Source organism: Anser anser, assembly GCF_964211835.1.
Source record: "Anser anser genome assembly, chromosome: 2".
In the NCBI taxonomy this organism is placed as follows: domain Eukaryota; kingdom Metazoa; phylum Chordata; class Aves; order Anseriformes; family Anatidae; genus Anser; species Anser anser.
The window spans coordinates 18342030-18362066 of NC_139721.1; the positions used below are offsets into that span (position 1 = coordinate 18342030).

General features: G+C 39.9%; 1 long non-coding RNA gene across 1 annotated transcript; it reads right to left on the reverse strand.

The window, feature by feature from the left end:
• Positions 1 to 1129: 1129 nt before the first annotated feature.
• Positions 1130 to 11919, reverse strand: LOC310895882. The gene is made up of 2 exons (XR_014581020.1): positions 11568 to 11919; positions 1130 to 2036 (listed from the first exon to the last, which is right to left on the reverse strand). It is a non-coding gene; the product is annotated as an uncharacterized lncRNA (long non-coding RNA).
• Between the last annotated feature and the right edge of the window lie 8118 nt (positions 11920 to 20037).

A 20037-nucleotide genomic window follows, 5' to 3' on the forward strand; every position in this document is an offset into this window, starting at 1 on the left:
AGAAGTGAAAGCAATCAGCTGGTACTGAAAATATACATATTCTACACTGTTTGTGCCATACTGTTAAGGGCTTATTTCATCTCCCTTTAATGGAGTCCTTCAACTGACTTAAAGTGAACTAAAGCTTGTAAGTAATGTTCAGGACATGTCTATGGCATAGCAGTTGCTTACACTCTGAAAATTCTCATGTGCAGATGGCTGTATTCTGGTCAGACATTGATTTGCGTGGTACCTATTCCCTTACAAAGCTGAATACGGGTAGTAAATCTGACTCTGTGTCTGATAGGATAATTGGCATTGATTTCTAAATAAGACTAAACAAAGCAAATGGAAAGAAAAGAAGAAAATGAATGCTCTCAAGTACTGGTGAAATTTTCTGGTTTTTTTTTTTGTTTTTTTGTTTGTTTGTTTGTTTGTTTGTTTTGGCTTGGTTTGGGTTTTGTTTTTGTTTTTTTTTTTGATGTTTTTGTTTGTTTGTTTGTTTTGTTTTGTTTCCCTTAAGTGCAGAAATACTTCGTTGCGAGATCAAAAAAATATATACTTAATATGTAAAGGAAATACTACACATGGATAGTTTGGATATAGTATATACCTTAAAATAAGGTCATTATGTTTCTAGGAACATGAATTAAAGGGCAATGTACTATAAAGAACCAAACAATTATTCTCTGCAACCTGCCATTTTGTTACTCCTCAGAAAACACATTTGCTCTTCAGTATCTGTTCATCCTTTTCATTGCTATGATGCTCAGATGCCTTCTAAAATACCAGTCATTGTGTAAAGAAACAAAAATGTTGATTTCTGATGGCTGCCAAGTGGCTAATTAACTACACATATATATATACACCAATTTTTGTTGTTGCTGTTCTTGTTGTTGAGGGTATGTTTGTTTGTTTTATTTTAATCACTTCATAAATACTAATTTGAAAAGAACAAATTGTCATTGTGGAGAAGAGTAAGAGTGTTCTCAGTATATCTTCAAAAGTTTAAACATACTTTCCTTCCTCTCAGCTTATAATATTGCAGGAATGTAACTAAGGGATGAATTTTCTTATGCTGTGATCAGATAGGATCCTGGAAAACTGAAATTATATAGAGGGGAAATATTGTCTCAGAACAAAATACATCTGTAAAAAGAAACCAAAGGTGTTATGGAAGATTGATTAAAAGACTTGCTGCTGCAAGAAGGAAATCATTTGCCTCTCCAGGGATAGTAAACAGCACCACTCTGAGTAGTACTTCAGGAGATAATAATCAGTACAGTTGCAGCTGGACAGTGTGTGAGATTGCTTTCATTAACTTATATGACATGGACATAATCAGTAGTTGGATTTCACTTTTCCCCATACAATATAACATTTTTAGCATGTGTGCAAACTGAGTTGGACTTTCTTGGCAATGACCTCAAATTAATTTAAAAGTTTTTTAAAATGGTCAAAAGGATTTACTTAATCAATTGAACTATTTCTCAGCAAGACATTCTGAAGAATGAGAAGTTTTATGAAAATTGAAAATCCTCTTTTATTGCCTAATATTCCAAGCTCCTACCTTCTTTTCTTTAACTGAGGATACACCTCATTCTCACCTCACATCACATGCAGCCAAGTGCAATCAGTGGCAAACAGTGAAGACTGGGGAACAAGTATACTCAGAGGCTATAAAAAAAAATCTTGCTTTTCTGCTTTTTACAAATGAGTAGCAAAAACAAGGAAGACAGTGGGAAATAGTATTGAATGACCAGGAGTAATTAAGCACCAGTGAGAGCTAATCTCATAAATTAAGAATTGTGACATGCTAATACAAAAACAAACAAAAATTTTGTCTTCAGAAGTCTCTGAAGCGGACTATATGAATTATTCGGGATTGGCAACCTCACTTTCCATCGGCAAAATAAAAGGTTTGCAGGGCTTATTGCACTGGAGGTCAGTAGGCTGGAACTGTAGACAGAGATAGGTGTCTTCAGACAGGATGGGACAGCAGGATATGTCTTCTTGCCATTTTCTCTCCTCTGACCTCAGTGTCCTGTTGTTGTTCACTGCAAGACAAAAGACTATCATCTTGATGAACAGCACAATAAATAAGCTTGATCCAAACTGGGGCTTCTGGACATTACTGAAATGCAAATAATTATTTTTCTGTGTACTTACAAAGATCTCCTAAGAGAAAGATATTAAAGTTGTATATTCGAACACACAAAAGTTAGGAACAGCTATGTTTATGGTTTCTTACATACTTTTAATTCTATCACATTGTATCCCCACCTTGTATAATGAATGAGTTCACAGAATCACATAATCACAGAATTGTAGGGGTTGGATGGGACCTCAAGAGATGATTGGGTCCATGTTGTCCTTGTACCATTCATCCACACAGCAGCACAAGCCCATAAAGAGAAGACAGGAGCAGATGGACAGCACAGAGACAAATATAAGAGGATATCAAGGCTCATACAACATGAGATGTTGTGTATCCAGATATATAGTATTTTATCAATTTTATTTGATCAATTTCTATATTCATTCTACATCAACATCAATCAAATCTGTACCATTGTTCTTACTTGTTGGCTGTTGATACTGTTGTTACCTGTTTAAAAATGGTGTAGCTTTAGTTTAAAAAGGGTGTAGTCTTTTGGAGAAATGGAGCGTAAATCAGTCCAGTTGTGCACTGGATGGGGTCAAAGAGCTTAATGTACATCCTCATGTATATGCCCATCTGGATGATCTGTCAATGACCAATACCATGTCAGCTTATTCTAGTAGGCTGGATTCAAGGGAAGTTTCAACAAGTTAATGGAATAGAAACACATTAAATGTTACTACATATATAGATAATGTCTCTGATTGCAAATTAGAGGATAGGGAAGTACACAGGGAAAATATTACATATAATTGCCTTGCAAGAATGTTACATATTCTTCCTGAGTTGTCCTCTAGATTACTTTTAGAGAACAGAGGACCTTAGGTCTAGCCCAGAATAGCCACTTTAATATTCTTACAGTGTGGGAGGTTGTTATATAAATGTTGGTCTTCTGACAAAGTTGATTTTGTCATTTGGCCAGCAGTGGCAGAGCAGAAGCCCTTGGGAGGGCACACTGTCTCTATAAATCAAAGGTCCTGAAGTGTGAACAATCATCCAAGTGGGTCTCAGCTAGTCACTGAAAAGGAAAGCATTTTCAAGCTACAGCTGTCCGTGCGGTCCTCACTTATTAAAGTATTTCAATGGGATTCCTTTTAGATTCAGGAGAGCAGCCCTCCTGGCATCGAACCTAGTGGTAGAACACCCTAGTTCTTCAATAAACTAAGGATAGATGTTCACCAGGATGTAGCTGGTGAAGAGACATGGTAACCCATGCACTCAGCTCCATAGGTAATGAGGACCCTGCCATGCCTGGCCTTTTGGTTTACATATTTCAAGGGTGCACACTGGGGAGCAGCAGTTCCCAGCACAGTTCTTTCAGGGTTTCCAGCTCTCCTAGGCCATGTGTAGGAGGCTGTCAACAACTGACAAGATCAAAAGAGTTTGGATAGTTGAAGAATTCATCTTCAAGAGGCTTCAGCGCAGACTCTTAATGAATGCAGACAGTCTTGTGGAGTGTCCCTGCTAAACTGTGAAACATTAATCAAATTTCACTCCTCTATCTGCTGAATGGGCCTGACCTTCCACCTACTGAAACAACTTGCCTTAGATTATTTCTTTCAAATACATTCTCTTTAATTCATTACAAAGTAATTAAAATTCTGTATTAGGAAGATATCTTTTAAACATATCATTACAGGACGTAGCTTTGAAAACTCCCAAGTTAACAAGACCTGACTTAAGAAAAAACATTTGAAAAGATCAATGTCTGTCATTATGTTTGTTTGTTTGTTTGTCTGGTTTTGTTTTTTCCTGTTCGTAAAACAGTGAATTAGTGAAAGCTGTTTTATATGGCCACAAGGTCATTTGACCATATAATCTGAAGCAACAGTTATCCAAAGACATATCTCCTTCTGTGACCCAAAGTTGTTCTAGCACTTTAAGTAGTGTGACTTAACTAGAAACTGGATTTTTTCTTTGTCAGTACATATTTGTGATATTGACAGTATTTAATAGCACCTCAGAGATTACAGCATTAATTTAAACACAATAGATAGAAATGTTAATGAGAGATACAAGAAAATGAAGAAAAGTCATTTCAGAGTATACCACACAATGAAGAAATATTAAAATACAATACACTTTTCTGGCTGTAAAATATGTCAAGCATAATAGCACTCCACAGAGAAACTGCTTACAATTACTCATCCAAATGACTGAGATAGCCACATCTCAGAGATAAATAACTTATGCGCAAAAGCTTTCATCAGTGCTGAGTTTGTTGATAAGACCCTTTTGTCCAATATATATTCAGCTTGATGTCTCCAGAGTGATGATCGTCTTATGTCCATATATATATACTCAGCTTTATGGGTTCTCATGTTCAGATCTCATTATAAAAGATTATAATTTCAAGGATTAAACTCTTCTGTATGCATTCAAGATAATATCCATTTATATATTTCCATTTGCAGGGGGTAACAGTAATTGCCTTTGGCTTAGTTGCTTACTTGGATGAGAGATGGGTTTTTGGAAGGAAGGTATTTCAGCAAACTGCCAGTAGAGGAATTGCTGGTACAGTCTTCTGTGACATTGGTGTACCCATTCTGAGAAATAAAGGAAGACTAATAACACTAAGAAGTAAGAAGATTTCGAATGAGTGTTTTTTCATGAAGCGTGGTTGCAGAATTCACAATAAAAAGCTCCAGTTGATGAATTAATAGAGCAAAAATAATAAAAGTTGATTCTAGTCTGGATAAGACTTCAGAGCATTAGCAAAATAAATTATTCTGTCAGGTTTCACTCATAACTTCTAGACTTAATGGGCAGAGCTTATCCCTAACATAAAAATCTGTTGTTTCTTTAGTTTCTCTTCTCTCAGAAGACTTATCCCATTATGAGTCTGTGAGACTTCACATATAAGAAGTGAAGTTGCCACCCAAGGTAGGGCAAGTAGGGTCACGAAACTCTCTGGGATAATTCTAGGGGGAAGGTCTGAGCAGCTCTTCACTGAGTTTGATAAGAATTAAGAAGACAAAAATGGGAGTGTCTCAAAGGAGGGGCTGACGGCTACAGTGGGGTAGATGGGTAGTGCTAGCAAGATTAAAGAGAGTATAGAGAGTATAATGAGATGCCACAATGGAAAGAAAAGATGGGGGAGGGGGGGAGTAGAATGGGAAAAAAGGGAAATAGACACTAAAATAATGAAAACAGAAGAGAAAGGAAGCTGAAATAGAGTGAAGAGGATAGGATGATGTCTCACACCTCTAAGAAAGACAACAGTGAAAAAAAAAGTGTGAAGGAATACTTGGGAAAATAGCCTGGTCTTTTTCCAGATGGAAATTCTTTTTATAGATTTGTTTTTGCCATCTATCAAGCAGCTAACACACCATCATTTTACAGGAGTCTTTTCTGTCGAGACTAAGCTCAGTGATTTACTAATAGGAGGAGTTTGTTTAACTTGAGACAAGATATTAAAATACCATCTGGAAACTAGGATGAGATGAAGGTAGCATATTATTGCAGACCCATAGAAATAAGACTGGATACAGCCCCTGAAGAAATTCAGCACTGCTGTAGAGCCTTTCTTTTCTGTCACAGGCTCTCTAGGTACTTGCTCAAACTATGTGATCTCACAGCTGGAATTAAAAGCAGTCAGTTATTTGATTTTAAAAGCTTTTTTGATTTTAAAAAGAAATGGAGGGCAATTCCAGTGCCTTTCAGTCCCTTTAGCAGACCTTGTTATTTCTTTTTCCTAGACAATCAGAACAAGTCTGAAATAACAAGTGGCAAGAGCATTTTAACAAAGAGGAAAAAAGCCAAGCACTGCAGAATTATTAGTCTTGACAGTTTTAGTGCCATATATGCAAACAGTAATAAAGGTTTAGGAACACAGTAGTTGCATGCAGGCTTATTTTCAGAAATTACTTTGAATTATAATTACCTTAATGAATGCACTAAAGCAAAAGCATAGGATTATGTAAGAAATGCCAGATGGGAACCATAATGAAATTTGCAGTTAAAATCATTTAAAAGAGAAAACAATAATCCCAAAGGTGAGTGTTGAACTAATGACTTGTGTTCATCAAAAAGAGGTACAAATTCTCATACCCTAAATTACAAAAAGGGCTTTATGACTTTTTATCCAGGTGTATAACTGATATGCACTTTTTCTTTTTTTTTTCCAAAAATAGGTTCTATTGAATTTACAATGTGCATTTCATCATAGTATTTTGCCACATATTTTGCACTTCTTTCTCCCAGCTAATCATAACTGAGTGTAAAAGGAAAAAACAAAAACAAAACAAAAATATTTAGTGAATATTAACAAACACTCAAAGATGTTTTGAAAAGGAAATGTTGAATTCATTTACAGTTGTATCTTTATCCTTCTATTTATAGTTTCATTTAAGTGAATAAGAAGAAAAATAACCAAATCATAATCTGAGAATTAATCAAAGATCAAGAAAAATCACAAAATATTCCATAAATAGATCAAAAACGTTTAAGAAAATCAGATGAGGTGTTGTACTGTTTACATAAGAATGCAATTTGCAATATCTTTCTATTAAGAATTATGTGCACCTGTTTACATTTATATAGCAGGGACATACTTTAAACAATTATAGCTTTATGCTTCTTTAATGCGTGAACATGCAATCTACTGACCCATAAATAACACCTTAAAATGCATTTTGACATTATTTTGCTATGCAAAGAAGGTAGAAGACATTGAAATCACCAAAAATTGGCATCTCAGGAGTCTTTAACCTGGCAGTCCCTCTACTTTAAGCAGTGTTTTTTTCACTTTCACATGTTTTTGCAAGATCAGGACTTTAGTTTGGAATCTGAAAGAATCTGATTTTACAGTAGTAATTTTCAGTTCCCTTTTTAACAGCAACCTGTAATTTACCTCAGCAAGAGCTGAGTGTTTTTTACTCATAGGGCACTCCCACAGTATAAAAAAACAAGATGAAGTACGAAGCAAGATGGAAGCATCTCTGAAGTTTTCCAGAACACTGGCCACACAAACCTTGTAGCACACACAAGTTAGTGAAGGCCAGATGAAGCCAGCCACAGAAACACAGACCCAGAGACCTTGAGAACTGCAATTAAAAGCAGGGAGAAAACAGACATGAAAGTAAACTACCCATGGAAATTGGGTCCAAAAAGACCAAAAAAAAAAAAATCAATCATAAATGTTGTTTGTGGCTAGTCCCACCTCGATGCCCCAGGCACTACATGAGGAAGGGACGTGAGCAGAACTCCTATCCTACCTAAAGGAAGTTCCCTCCCATGGGGATCCTTCTTTCTGAGCAGCAAAACCCACCTCTGCACAGGGTCTTCCCTACTCTTTGGGCCCCTCTACCCATCCACTCCTGCACCAACACCACCAATGCTAGGTGCGATCAGCCAGTGGGTCCTGGGGATCCTAGACCTGAGGACTGGGGACCTGGTGCGGGGGCAGCTGATGGTGTGCCCATGGTGCAGAGGCAACAGCAGCCCAGCTGGGGTGGGGAATCAGGAGAGGGGAGGTCTGAGGGATCTGGCAACATCCATGGGAAGGGAACATGCCAGTGCAAATCACCAGCTTCCACATAGCAGGGGACATGAGGAGGACCCCAGGGGAGATGCTGAGGGCACCCAAGCAGCATATTGACACAGTTTGTGCCATGGCTGGCCTCCCTCCTTGCAAGGGAGACCTGAATCACAGCTTTATGGGAGCTATGCAATGAAAAATGCTCCCAGGAAAAGCAATGGCACAAACAACACCTGCTCTACCCAGAAAAAGGCTGCTTGCCTTGATCAGTGCCAACTATATGCTGCCTATATTCTAAAAAAAATAAAAAATAAATAAATTTTAATTTGTTGACTTTAGCTAGACTGGAATAACAAAGAAATGTTATCAAGTGAGAAAGTTTTGCTAGCAAAGCCCCACTCCGACCTCTAGCAGCCCAGTTACCCTAACAGTGACTCTGATCCACTTTCCATGCTGTGAGCAAGCCTCTGAAACTCACCCTCCTTCAAGGCAGAACAACTAGATGCAGTCACTGCACTTTCTCCTGTTTCATATGCCCACTATTCTGTTGCAGTCAGTCTTGTTATGGGCAAAAGGGATGCACCAAATAGCTCACTTGCCAGCCTGGCTTGATATTCTCTGCTGGTCACAGCCTGACATGCACACCCACATGCCATGCACACACTCCAGTCTCTCCACTTGCTGCACCGTGCACAAGAGGATGTTTGCATGGCCGGAGTCCGGTTTGCTGCACTCAGACCCCAATCACACAGATGCACATAGTACAGAGATCTCTTATTCAGAAAAAGAATTAGAAATGGAGTTTAATGAGAAGACAGGAGAGGCTGTGCTGCCCAGGCAAAGAGCACAGCCAGACAAGCATGCTGAGCAGCAAATTGTTTCCAGGCAGCCAACCCGTTTTATCCTCTTATCCTTCTATTTTCCTATGCTTGTCCTTCCCCATACCGCTTCAATCCCTTTTTTTCCCCAGCTTTGGTTCTTCCCCTAAACACCCCACAATAAGTCTCAAACAATCCCAGAATGCTCTTTCCCTGCATCCCATAATGTATCCCACCCTCCCAGGGCAAGTACCCCCACTCTGTGCAGTGCCCAATTGAGTCCCCCCATGGACTCGAGGTGCTGGGTCTCACCCCCCATGGGGCTGATGCTCTCCTGGGACAGCCTTGGGGGGCCAGGCAGGGCCTCGTGTTTCTGACTGGGGCCTTGGGGCTCCCCTGGTGTCCTCTGCCTCCATGCTCCTCAGCGAGCAGGGGTATGAGCCGTCAGCAAGTACCCCTGCAAACATCATCTCTACAACGTGAAATGCTTTGGCTGCTACTGAACCAAAACAGCTAGGTGGGCGGCCATTCGTTCTGTTCCTATAGAGCAGAAAGAGAAAGAAAGGGAAAAATAAAAAAAGACTGACATCACTTCATCTACTAAAGAAAATAATGTTCAGAAGCAGAAAAAAGGCGAGAGAGTGGAAGGACCTATCATTAGTCCAGATGCATCTCCATGAACTGGAAACCTTTGGTAGCACTGGCAAGGCAACCAGACATGGCTAACTGCTGCACTGCACCAATGTCCCTAGGTGAAAAGGGTCTCATATGGTCTTTAGAAAAGAGTCTTCAACTCTTTTTTTTCCAGGAGATCTCAGAAGGACTGTGTTCCGACATCAAAAGTTCACAGGGTAGGTCACTGAATTACATAAATAAATAAATAAATGGAAATAAAAGCTGAGAGTCAACAACAAGTACAGGTACACTGTGAGGAACAGAAGTAGCACTATTTAGTGAAGATTTGGCTACAGCCTAGCTTCTGAGCCTCAAGGCTTGTACCCCTACAAACGTTCCTGCTGTGAAAGGGCACCCAATGGAAGTCATGCTGCCAGCTATACTAAAAACATGCTTCAAATACATGTTGGACGGAGAACAAATGGAGAGAAAAGCAGCCAGATGATTCAATGCTGGCTGCGCATCTTTCCTCAGCTGCCAATAGCACAGGGTCTGAGTCAATGGGCTGCAACAGCCTCTCTTGTAAATAATCCTCCACCTTTTCTCTCTGCTGCAGAGCTCCTTAAAGCAGAAAGAGACAGCATAAGCCAGTCCATAGTCCTCAAGGCTTGTACCAAACAGCATTACACTTGCTTCCTCCTCTGTCGTCCTCTAGTATGCCCTTCTGTTGTAGCACTATATCAGGACGTCAATGTTATCTTGAACTATTCTGGCAATAATTTAAGATATCATGTAATGGATTGACTTTAGAAGTTTCTTAATTGAATCTTCCAAATTTCAATATTGCCTTCTGAGAGGAGAGAAACTGCAATGCTTTTGAAGCTAAGGTCTGGATAAAATATTACCTGGTGAGGTTCCCTACTGTTTCAAAGATGGCAAGATACAGCCTACTCTTTTAAATAACTCACAACACAGATTTCTTCTTCACAGAACTGGAACCAAAAAGCCTATATCTAGCTAATAAGATAGGCACCCTGTACTCATGTTCAGTCCATCTTCTCAAGTTTCTTTTCTGTGAAAACCAGTGTCTGTCAACTAGAAGGTGATGTACACCTAGATTTCCTGTCAACGTGAGGTTTTAACGTGGTGGGGATGTACACCAAACCCCACTGACACTTGGAAGTAATCCAAGTTCCAACCACATGAATTTATGAAGTTTTTACTTTCCTTTCTCCAGCCTACACAGCTAGGAAAACCAGCTAAATCCATGCATTGTCTTTGCAACTTCATTATTCCTCTGCAGAACACACAAAAACTTCTGTGAGTGTCCTCTCATTGGTTGCCATCTGAGTGCTGGAAACTCAGGGTACCTGCATGGGGTTACCAAGGTATAGTGGTGAAAGTACATCTGGTGACAGTGTTGTTTCCACCTATAAAAAGCAGATTTCCAGATAATGAACACAGACCTATTACCACGTGCCTTCTAAAGACAGACTCATCTTAGCCACCTTCATCTGTTGTGCAGTTCTCCCGAGATGTTGCTGTAGATGTGCTTGGTTTTCAAACCCATTCACGTGAAGTGAAGGACAAATGGTGTCTTTTGACTAAGACCCTGTTACCACTGCTAACACTATTATTGGCCTAACGGGTGACAACAGTCAGTAATATGGTTGATCATTCAACCACTTGATCATCTGGAGCATGCTCCCACGTTTGCAACTATTCACTCCATCCTGCAGTATGAGAAAGCGATTTTGGAATAGCTTCCTGTATGCAGATGCAGCTGTAATGCTACATGTCATTTCTGGACGTGTCACACTGGGGTAAAGAAATGTGCACAGCCAGCGTTTTCACACAGTCTTTGGCCTCTGTTAGGGTAAATCATGGATCAGCAGACTCCTGAGAGATGCCACAGGGGACCCACACAGGGGTGGGCAGGGAAAGACCTCACCAGACAGGTCCTGTCCCACCTCCAGCACCGAAGCAGGGCAGTCCAGGGGGCAGCCCACGCTGTTCAGGGACACAGCTGTGATGCGGTGGGGGCTGTAGCTCAGGCAGCATTCAAGCCCTGCAACCCCAGCTGAAAAGCAGCTGTCTCCCCACAGGGCAGCCTGGGAGCCTTCCCAAGGGAACAGTGGCAACCCACAGCTGCGCTGGCTCTAGGTTGGCCATGAGCACATGTAGCCAAACGTCCAAGAACAGGGAGGATGCACACAGGGTTCTTACAGAAACTATCGTGGCAACGTCATTGGATTCATAATTTTATTTTCTATATAAAGGCTTTGGGATAATTTGTCCTCTGCTGCTGAAATGAGCTAATGCTATTGTGAAAAGCATTCATAGCATCCAGTTCAACTCTACAGCAGGATTCAGCTGCATGATACCCAGGGTATCACCCCTTGTCAGGGAGCAGAACGAGTGGGATTGCTCCCTGTGGGAAGGTATGCCAGTATCCACATGGATCCCAGGGACAGAACGGCAAGGGCCCCATTGGCCAAGGACCGTGCCACCATACCTGAGCAGAACATCCCCAGAGATGGTGTCCATGTTCAGCCAGGAGGTCAGATCGCCATGCAATATTACAGTGATGAGGCAGGGACAAGGTCAAGTCAGTCCATGTGTTGAGGTCCAGATCAAGGGGCTACATGGCCAGGCAGGGCAAAGCTCCAGTTGAGCTGGAGACCAGCACTCCTCCAGTGTAGCTCAGGAAGGGTGTGAAGGCCCCTGGCTGGACCTTAATAGAGTTCTTGGGCCCACAGATGTTAGTGGAGGTCCCAGGTGAAATTCATCAGGGTCTCTAAAGCTCATTGATGCACTGAGGGTCCTGACATCCTTGACCTCCAAATACCACTTGGGAAAGGTGGTGTTTTCTTAGATAGCTTGTGTCATATCTGCAGCTTCACATGCATGTCTGATACCCTGAGAGTCCTCAGGAGTTACTGGGCACATACATGCAGCCAGCTGAATTAAATTCCTCAATGGATGGGATTCAGCTGCAGATTAACAGATCAAAATCCATGTATCACATATATGCTAAGTTTTAAACTCAGTGGACTTCTAGAATTTGATTCATTTCTCTAGTAAGAATTTTCTACTGACACTTGAGATGCTCTTGGGCATCCAGGTTATCTCTAGGGTACCTCACATGACTGACAGGTATGACACAGAGTTACATGAAACTCAAGATATTTTGGAACAAATATTGAAGGAGGACAGGCAGGATACTTTGAGGCACCTTAATGATGAGACACTCATATTTAGAGAACCAAATCACAAGTTATTACTGTCAATGTAAAGAGCTATTCAGACAAACAGGTGTTGGGTCTGAATTGCAGTTTTGATTTTAGTGACTAGATCCCCATTTCCCATACTATTTTAAGTGTGTATCTTGAGCTAAATCCTAACAAATACATGATCATTCTTCCTCATGAGTTAGCCTTCTGAAGCGTATTTGCTCTACAGTTCTGTTTTACCACGTGATGTCTTGCCTCTCTGGGATTGCAGCCCAGACTGACTTTGCCTTGGCACAGGTGAAAAGAGAAGCTATGAGAGAACTAATTTTTAAATGTTTCTACATCAAAGAGACAGATAAACACAAAGTTCTCATATTAGATGCAATATGGAGTTCAAAACTCTCTAAATCCAGACACCTCCTGAGAGATCCCACTTCTTCGAGGTATGGCAAGTCAAAACCCCAAAAATGCTGTACAAAGGAACCATTAGGTCAATATTCACTTGAAGAAACTGGCTTAAGCCATCCCAGCATACCCGCAGTTTCAAGAATACGTGGATGTTGTCTCAACTACTGAAGTATTTCCCAGGAAGCTACTTTTCTTTTTTTGCAATAATTATGACATTGTGGATGCTGTGTTAATTCTCTTTTTCCTCAGAAGTCTCTAATTGTCTTTGTTTTTTATTTAAAGATAATATCACTCATATCCCTAGACACTTTTGATTTACTTTTTATCAATTAAATTTTCTCTTTTCAATTTATATAAAATTGTTTGTGAGCATTTCATAGTTGTTTTTAATTTCCCTTTAAGCTCTGCCAGTTCAAATTGTCTCCAAGCAATTAATTAAATTTCATTCTCAGAAGACAGTTATTCCATCTAGATTTTTTAATAGGTTATCATATAGTTTAGAATAGATTTTATAATAGTTATGCAAATGCACTGGGCTGTGCAATTTCCCATAGAAATATGACTCACATATTTTCATCTCCCATAGTTTTCAAATTAAGTTGTTTCTAGATGTCACTAAAATAGGTTGACTGGATTTTAAATACATGGCAGGGGGGAACTGCAGTTATGTGGGGAGTGCCAATAAAAGATTTACCTTAAGTTTCTGTTCAAAAACAACTATAAAGGTTCCCCAGAAAAAGCAGACAATGACAGACTGTATTTTTCTCATGGTTCATGCTCACATACAATGTGGGAGACCCACAAAAGCTTTTCTGGAGGGTTTCTCTTATTCGAGGGGAATACACTAAGAGCTCATGTGGGTTAGGGGCCTGAGCCCCCACCACAAGGGCAGCCACGTAGCAGGAATGAGGGCTGTATCTCTTATGGGGTTCCCCAAGGAATGGCTAAGTGTGTTTACAGAGTTGAAACACTTTGATTGTGGTGATGAGAAACAGCTGTTCTTTCATTTTCTGTGACTTACAGGTTAGGACATGTTTCTTTCATACAGGCTCCAGCAGTTCAGGGAAAGAAGGGTTTTTTACCCAAGTCTCTAGAAAACCTAGTAGACACTCTCATCATCAGTCTGTTGGTTAAAGGAGAAAGACTTTTCTTTCAGATTAAGTTCTGTGGAAAGTAAACCATACATGCAGTAGTCAGTAGATTTCAGCACGAGCTCTGCAACTTGCAGAGCAGATTTCCCAAGTTGAAACTAGAATGTAGAAACAACATGAGTAATGTTGGCTGTATGCTCTCGAACTTCCATTAAGAAACTTTAATTTGAAGAAAAAAAATCTAGATACTAATCATGAAGAAGTAGCTAGCAGAAAACATTTGAATATGCTTTGCAGCTGTCTGTAAATTATTCACATCAGGCTTTTATCCAGCCTAGCTGAAACTGCAAAATTAATGGTATTATCATAAAGGAAAACAAAGTATTAAGAAAAATTAGATCTATATCATACCTGGGAAAAAAAAATGTCAAAGAAAAATCACTAGTCCATTGAAAAATATCAAAGAGAAGATACATTGAAATACATTGTTCAATGTAACTCTCATAGCCTATTGTAACCTAACATGACGTAGTAAAATCAGCCAATGGATGTCTGACAACAATTCTGCTTATTTGTGGTGCACACATGGTTTGGGACCACAGTTTGTGTCTCTGAGCTTTGAGGAGGCAGGCAAGGCCAGCACAGAAGCTGTGTCTTCCTTGATTTGTCCTCCTGGGGCCCTCACCCTGTTCGCTGCAGGCTGGTTGTTGGTGTGGTGCCAAGTGCGCTGCAGGGAAATGTGGTCTTCCTTCATTTACTGCTGGTTCAGAAATGTCCTACTGCATGGCCTTGGACAAGTTAGATTTCAATACTCGTAATACCAATACACTTTGGTATTATTTTGGCTGTAAAAATATGAATCTTCATATGAAATTAATTTGGTGACAATGAAATGTCAAGCACGCATACAGGTTATGTAATTTAGTCATTTAAATGGTAGTTTGTCAAATAGTCAGCTTTTATTATTATTATATTTCTCCTCTTTCCAGCATCTTCTGAACTACCCTCTGTTCAATGTTCTGACATTGAAGTTTCCTCAAACTAGGAAATCTCCATCCCCAAGAAAACTTTGTACTTACTCCTGCAGTAAAGTACATGCACTTAATTCAACCGTAGTGTCTTCACCTATTCGAAGCAGTGGGTATTGAAACTATTTCAGGAAGGTATTTGATCCTCCTACTGCTCTCTACAACTTCTAAAATAATTTTTAATCATCTGTGGCCAGTTAATACACAGTAGAGAAAAATTTAAAAACTAGCAAGATTTTTCCACCTCTGCCTCACAAATTTCTGATGCCCTACTGGAACCCACAAGAGTCACTGGAGGAATTCTGGGTATAGTGTTATGCATAAGATCTCCTCTTGCAATATTTCTCCTGTTTAACAATAGATAAGGAAAAAAAAAAAAAAGAAAAAAAAAAAGAAAAAAAAGAAAAAAACACCCTTTAATCTCTAGTACTTCTATATACCCTAGTAAAGATATTTTTCATCATTTTTAGTGTTCTTTATAACAAAATAACCCTGAAGAAACCTGAGATGGTATTCGACACATCAAAAAATACATAAATTTTAATTAAGTATCACACCGAAATGTGTATGGTCCAGTTCCCATTGATGCACTGGTTAAAGCTCCTATCATCCGTGCAGACCTTGTTAAGCATGGAGCATCTTTGATGCCCACAGTCAGGCTCAAAGCCTGTTAGGTCTGGTTTCCTGATTCTTCTTTTTTTTTTTTCCTTTTGTTTTTCCTTTTTTCTTTTCCTTTTTTTTTTTTTTTTTTTAAAGGAGGAGCTTTGCAAACTCAGTCTGGGTTGACCCCGTCCTCTCTGTCACTAGCTGCAGTCCTCTCTGGGTGCCACAGCTTAACCTGCAATGCACGGTGGCCAGACAGTGATGCTGCTCCTCTCCGTGCCAGTTTGGCCTATAACAAACAGATTTTGATCCAGTTTTCAACTTCACAAAATATAATTAGCAGAAGTTTTATTGCACTGCTGCTCATAAGTAGATCTTGACAAACATTTTTGAAGTGACTAATTGGCAACGCTGCTTGCTCAATCCTGTGCACAAGAAGATAACTGCCAAAGAGATAAAATGTTAGTCTGCTGTCCACAGGGGATTTTCAAGAGCAAGCCTGACATTTCTGTAGTCTGAAATGTTCTCAAATCATGATGACATCCGTATGCAATGACATTCATATGACTGTCAGTAAGGATAAATGTTCTTCAATAAAAACATGACACATTATGATCATTAGTGTTAAAGTTGTGTTAAAAGGACTTATAATTTTTTACTAAAACAGCATGTTAGTTTCAAAAGTCCTTCTTTGCACCAAAGCTAAAACGGGTATTTCTGACCTTGTTTTGCTTACATTGCAATGTTTAGATCTGGAAATAGTAGTATCTGGCATAGGATTTAAAAAGAGACACAGAACTTCAGGATTTTGTCTTGGGACTTGGAAACCACTATGTGATCACTGTGGTGATTTTGGGGTCTTCCAGCAGCACATGCAAGAGACTGCCCAGTGACCCAGAGCTGCAAAAGCTTTTAATTCACTGTGTGGGAAATAGGTATGCTGAGACACAAAATTCCAGTCCTGAAACTTTCAAAATTACTGAGCCAGTTCTCTTTTAGGAAGAACAGATCATCATCTGGGAGAAAAAAAAAAAAAAAAGGAAAAAGGGAAAAAAAGGAAAAGGGAAGGGGAGGGAAGGGGAGGGAAGGGAAGGGAAGGGAAGGGAAGGGAAAACTGAAATAAAAGTATTGATTCATGAATGTGAGCTGTGGGGTAATGTTTCCAGAGCTTTTGGCAGCCCTTGAGGCAGTTGTCCACCAAGTTACACATTTCTGAGACAGAGCAGCACTGGATAAGATTGCTCCAAACAGGTTCCCCACCACTTCTGCTGAACTACACTATCCTGACAATATTTCAGTGCCTGTGCAGCAATAAATCACATCATCTGAGTGCAGAAAAGTGTTTAATAAAAGATGAAACCTCTGCTTCCTCCTAGTACCTTGGCTCATGGTACTTGGTTGAAATTCAGGAGTCTTGTACCCAGCTTCACAACACACACACTAACCACTACCAATCTGGTCCCCTCTGAAACAAACTCAATCTCTGACCAGCCCGAAAGTTCACAAACACCTGGGGAAATGGGGAGCTGCATGATACCAGCAGGCCATCTCTATAGATTGCTTGTGGCCTTTAAGAAATATGGCAATTTTCAAGATTGCCTTCTGAGAATTACTTAGCCCAAATTTGAAACTGCAAGCACCATCCAGTCTAGTGAGGGATGAGGAATTTTATTCTTTCAGCAGTGATGAACATTAAGGACTAATTCTAGAGAATTCTTTCTCTTTTCATGTCATTCCAGGAGAAAAAATATAAATTAGTCAAGTTTCATCACTGTATATATCATCGATGTGCGGATGTCTGCAGTGATTAAATAACATCAATGACCTTTATTTCTTCACTAGATTTCAGTCCGTTTGTGATAGCTATCACAACTAGCCAGCCTCACAGAAACAGAAATACCAGACCACAGGAGTAAACCTGGGCCATGAAGAGCAGCTTATTCGAATAGGAGTCTGCTATATGACAATACTCCTTATATTCCATAAGAGCTTCTTACCAGTAACCTTAGTATTCTATTTTGCTTGTATTATTTTCTTAAGTAAATCACAAAACTAGGCTAGATTTGTACAGAGTTCCCATTTAGATAAAACTACATTCATCAAAGCAAATCAAGACCTAATACATATGTTAGAATAAAAAATTAGTAAATGACAATTTACCTCAAATAACAACACAATTTCTGAATGCCTCAGTTATTTGAACTGTAAATAACGGCTAGCACAATTAAAATATGCAACAGTGTCAGATACAGTATTTTCTTGGCAATATGTTAGTAGCCATATTCTTCTGCTCAGGTACAGCTGGCAGCTGTTCAGCAGTCTCAGGAGCATTAAAACAACAACAAAGATTTCTTAACACAAGCTTCTTAATGCACTTAAACATATTAGGCCCTTCACATGCAAGCTGCAAAAGTTATTAATTTATTTCTGTCATATGAATGCTCAGTGATAAGTTTATTATTAGCAAGTGTCTTCGCATCTTTCCAAAACTGCATCTACACATTCTGCTAATTCTGGCTGTATGTAACAACCACAATATCAGGTTTTCGGCTGGATCAGCTGACACAATTCCACTGAGATGAATGCTGCATCCCCAGCTGTCCTCAGGTAGGACAGGCAAATAGAGGTACCTCCTTCACGTGGTTACAGAGGCAATTGCAATTCACACAACAGCTCAGTGTGGAAAACAGAAATATTCCATGGTGAAACACTTGGTAATTGACAAAAATCGCTATCTGTTGAAGACAATCTCATGTGGATGGCGAAGCAGTCAGCAGTGCTCACTCCACAAGACAGTCGCAAGGTAGGGCAGATGTGAAGAGCTATATCAAGGTCCTTCAAGGATGGTGAAGAACACCCAGCTTCTGCATGTGGGAGCTCTCTGCTGCACCTGGAAGATCTCTGGTTTTTGGGGGTCTGAGCCCGTAATCAGCCAATAACAAACTGGCAGCTAGCTGTGATTGCCAGGTGCCCGTTTCTGTTCTCCTAAGCGTCAGCATGCACACCAGCTTCAGCAGCTTTGTTCAGACCACACGGCAGATATTTAATAAAACACAGTATTTTACTGGATGCTGGAAATGCCCCCATGTCACGGTTAGGACACTGATAACCACCCTTGTCCCCTACCCCAGGAACATGAGTAAGACATGGGGTTAGGGCCAACCAAGCAGGGAGAGGACTCTGAGCACGCAGCAGGTGAGAGGGGCCCAAGGGGACAAGGGGGAGCAGGGACAGGCAGAAGGTGACAAAGCTTTGGAGTCCCGTGCAGGGAGCAGCCCGATGAGGTGGTGCGGCCAGGTATGCCAAATAGTGAGAAAACAAGGAGGGAGGACACACCATGCTCAGGCACCTGGCTCCAAACAAGGGCTCTTTTAGCAGTTGGAAATGGAGCCAGGCTGTTCCCAAGGTCATGGGCAGTCCTTGCAGCTACAGATCTCTGCTGGCAGCCGAGTCCCTTTCCTGTGCACACACAAGGATGGCTTGGCCCCAGCAAGGGCTCCTTGCAGCTGTACCTGTGTGCTGAAGGTTAATTTGAAATAAGTGTCCTGTAAATTCATGAAAACATATGCAGAGACTGTTAGCATTAATAACAGAGAGGGGAAATTCTGGCAGCATTTATGAAAGAAATTCCACTGACTTCAGCAGGTTTTTGAGTCTGGCCAAAACTGTTCTCTTGATCAGCAGAAATATGCCTGTAGAAGAGAGGATTCATCTCAGGCCCAAGCGAACAGGAGAGTTTGTAGATCCTCATATTAATCAGTATAAGCAACTAGTCCTTACATTATGGAATGAACCAAGGTGAACACGAGAGCAGGGATGACACCTCTTTACGGACACAGCGTCCTAATTTTGAAAAGTGCTGAGAACTTCTGCTTTAACAACATCTGTTTGTATTGCAGATTGCAATTGCATACAAAGGATGCTACAGTCCAACAGGCAAACTCTACTTCTGACCTCCTTACCACAACGAATAGTCTATTAACATATTTTTTTCATGAATTAGAATCAAACAGGGTATTCACGTTAATTCACTAGAGAATGGATCTTTAACATCTTTATCCTACTTTAGAGACTGACACTGATCCAGCCCGCTGGATCTGGTTTGTGAGAAATAGCCCTGTCACAGACCTCATAAAACAAATGACCTCCCTCCATCAAGTTTTCATCCTTCCCTTACCTAGATCCATTTTTCTTCTAATCATAACGAGTCATATTTTTCAAAATATGAAAAAGATAAAGAAGAATATTTAAGAAAAATTAACTATGATTTATCAAAGAAATAACTGGGACATGTACCTTTATTAACTGACTCTTGCCAATATTTTAAAGACAGCTCCAGCCACAATTATCTATCCTATAACAATATTTTTCTTGTAAAACACAGTCTATGACTATTAAATATTTAACACAGCAATTTGATCTTGAATGATACTATTTGGTATATTTATGAATAAAAATACTATTAAATTTCTTAAAATGTAGAACAAATATTTGAAAGAGTTTTTCCTTGTACTCCCCTAAATCTCGTTGAGTTCCTAGCTAGAATATTCTACATATGTTTTCAGATAAACATAGAGAGATCATATACTATTATTTAACAACTTACAGTAATAAATTTTAAT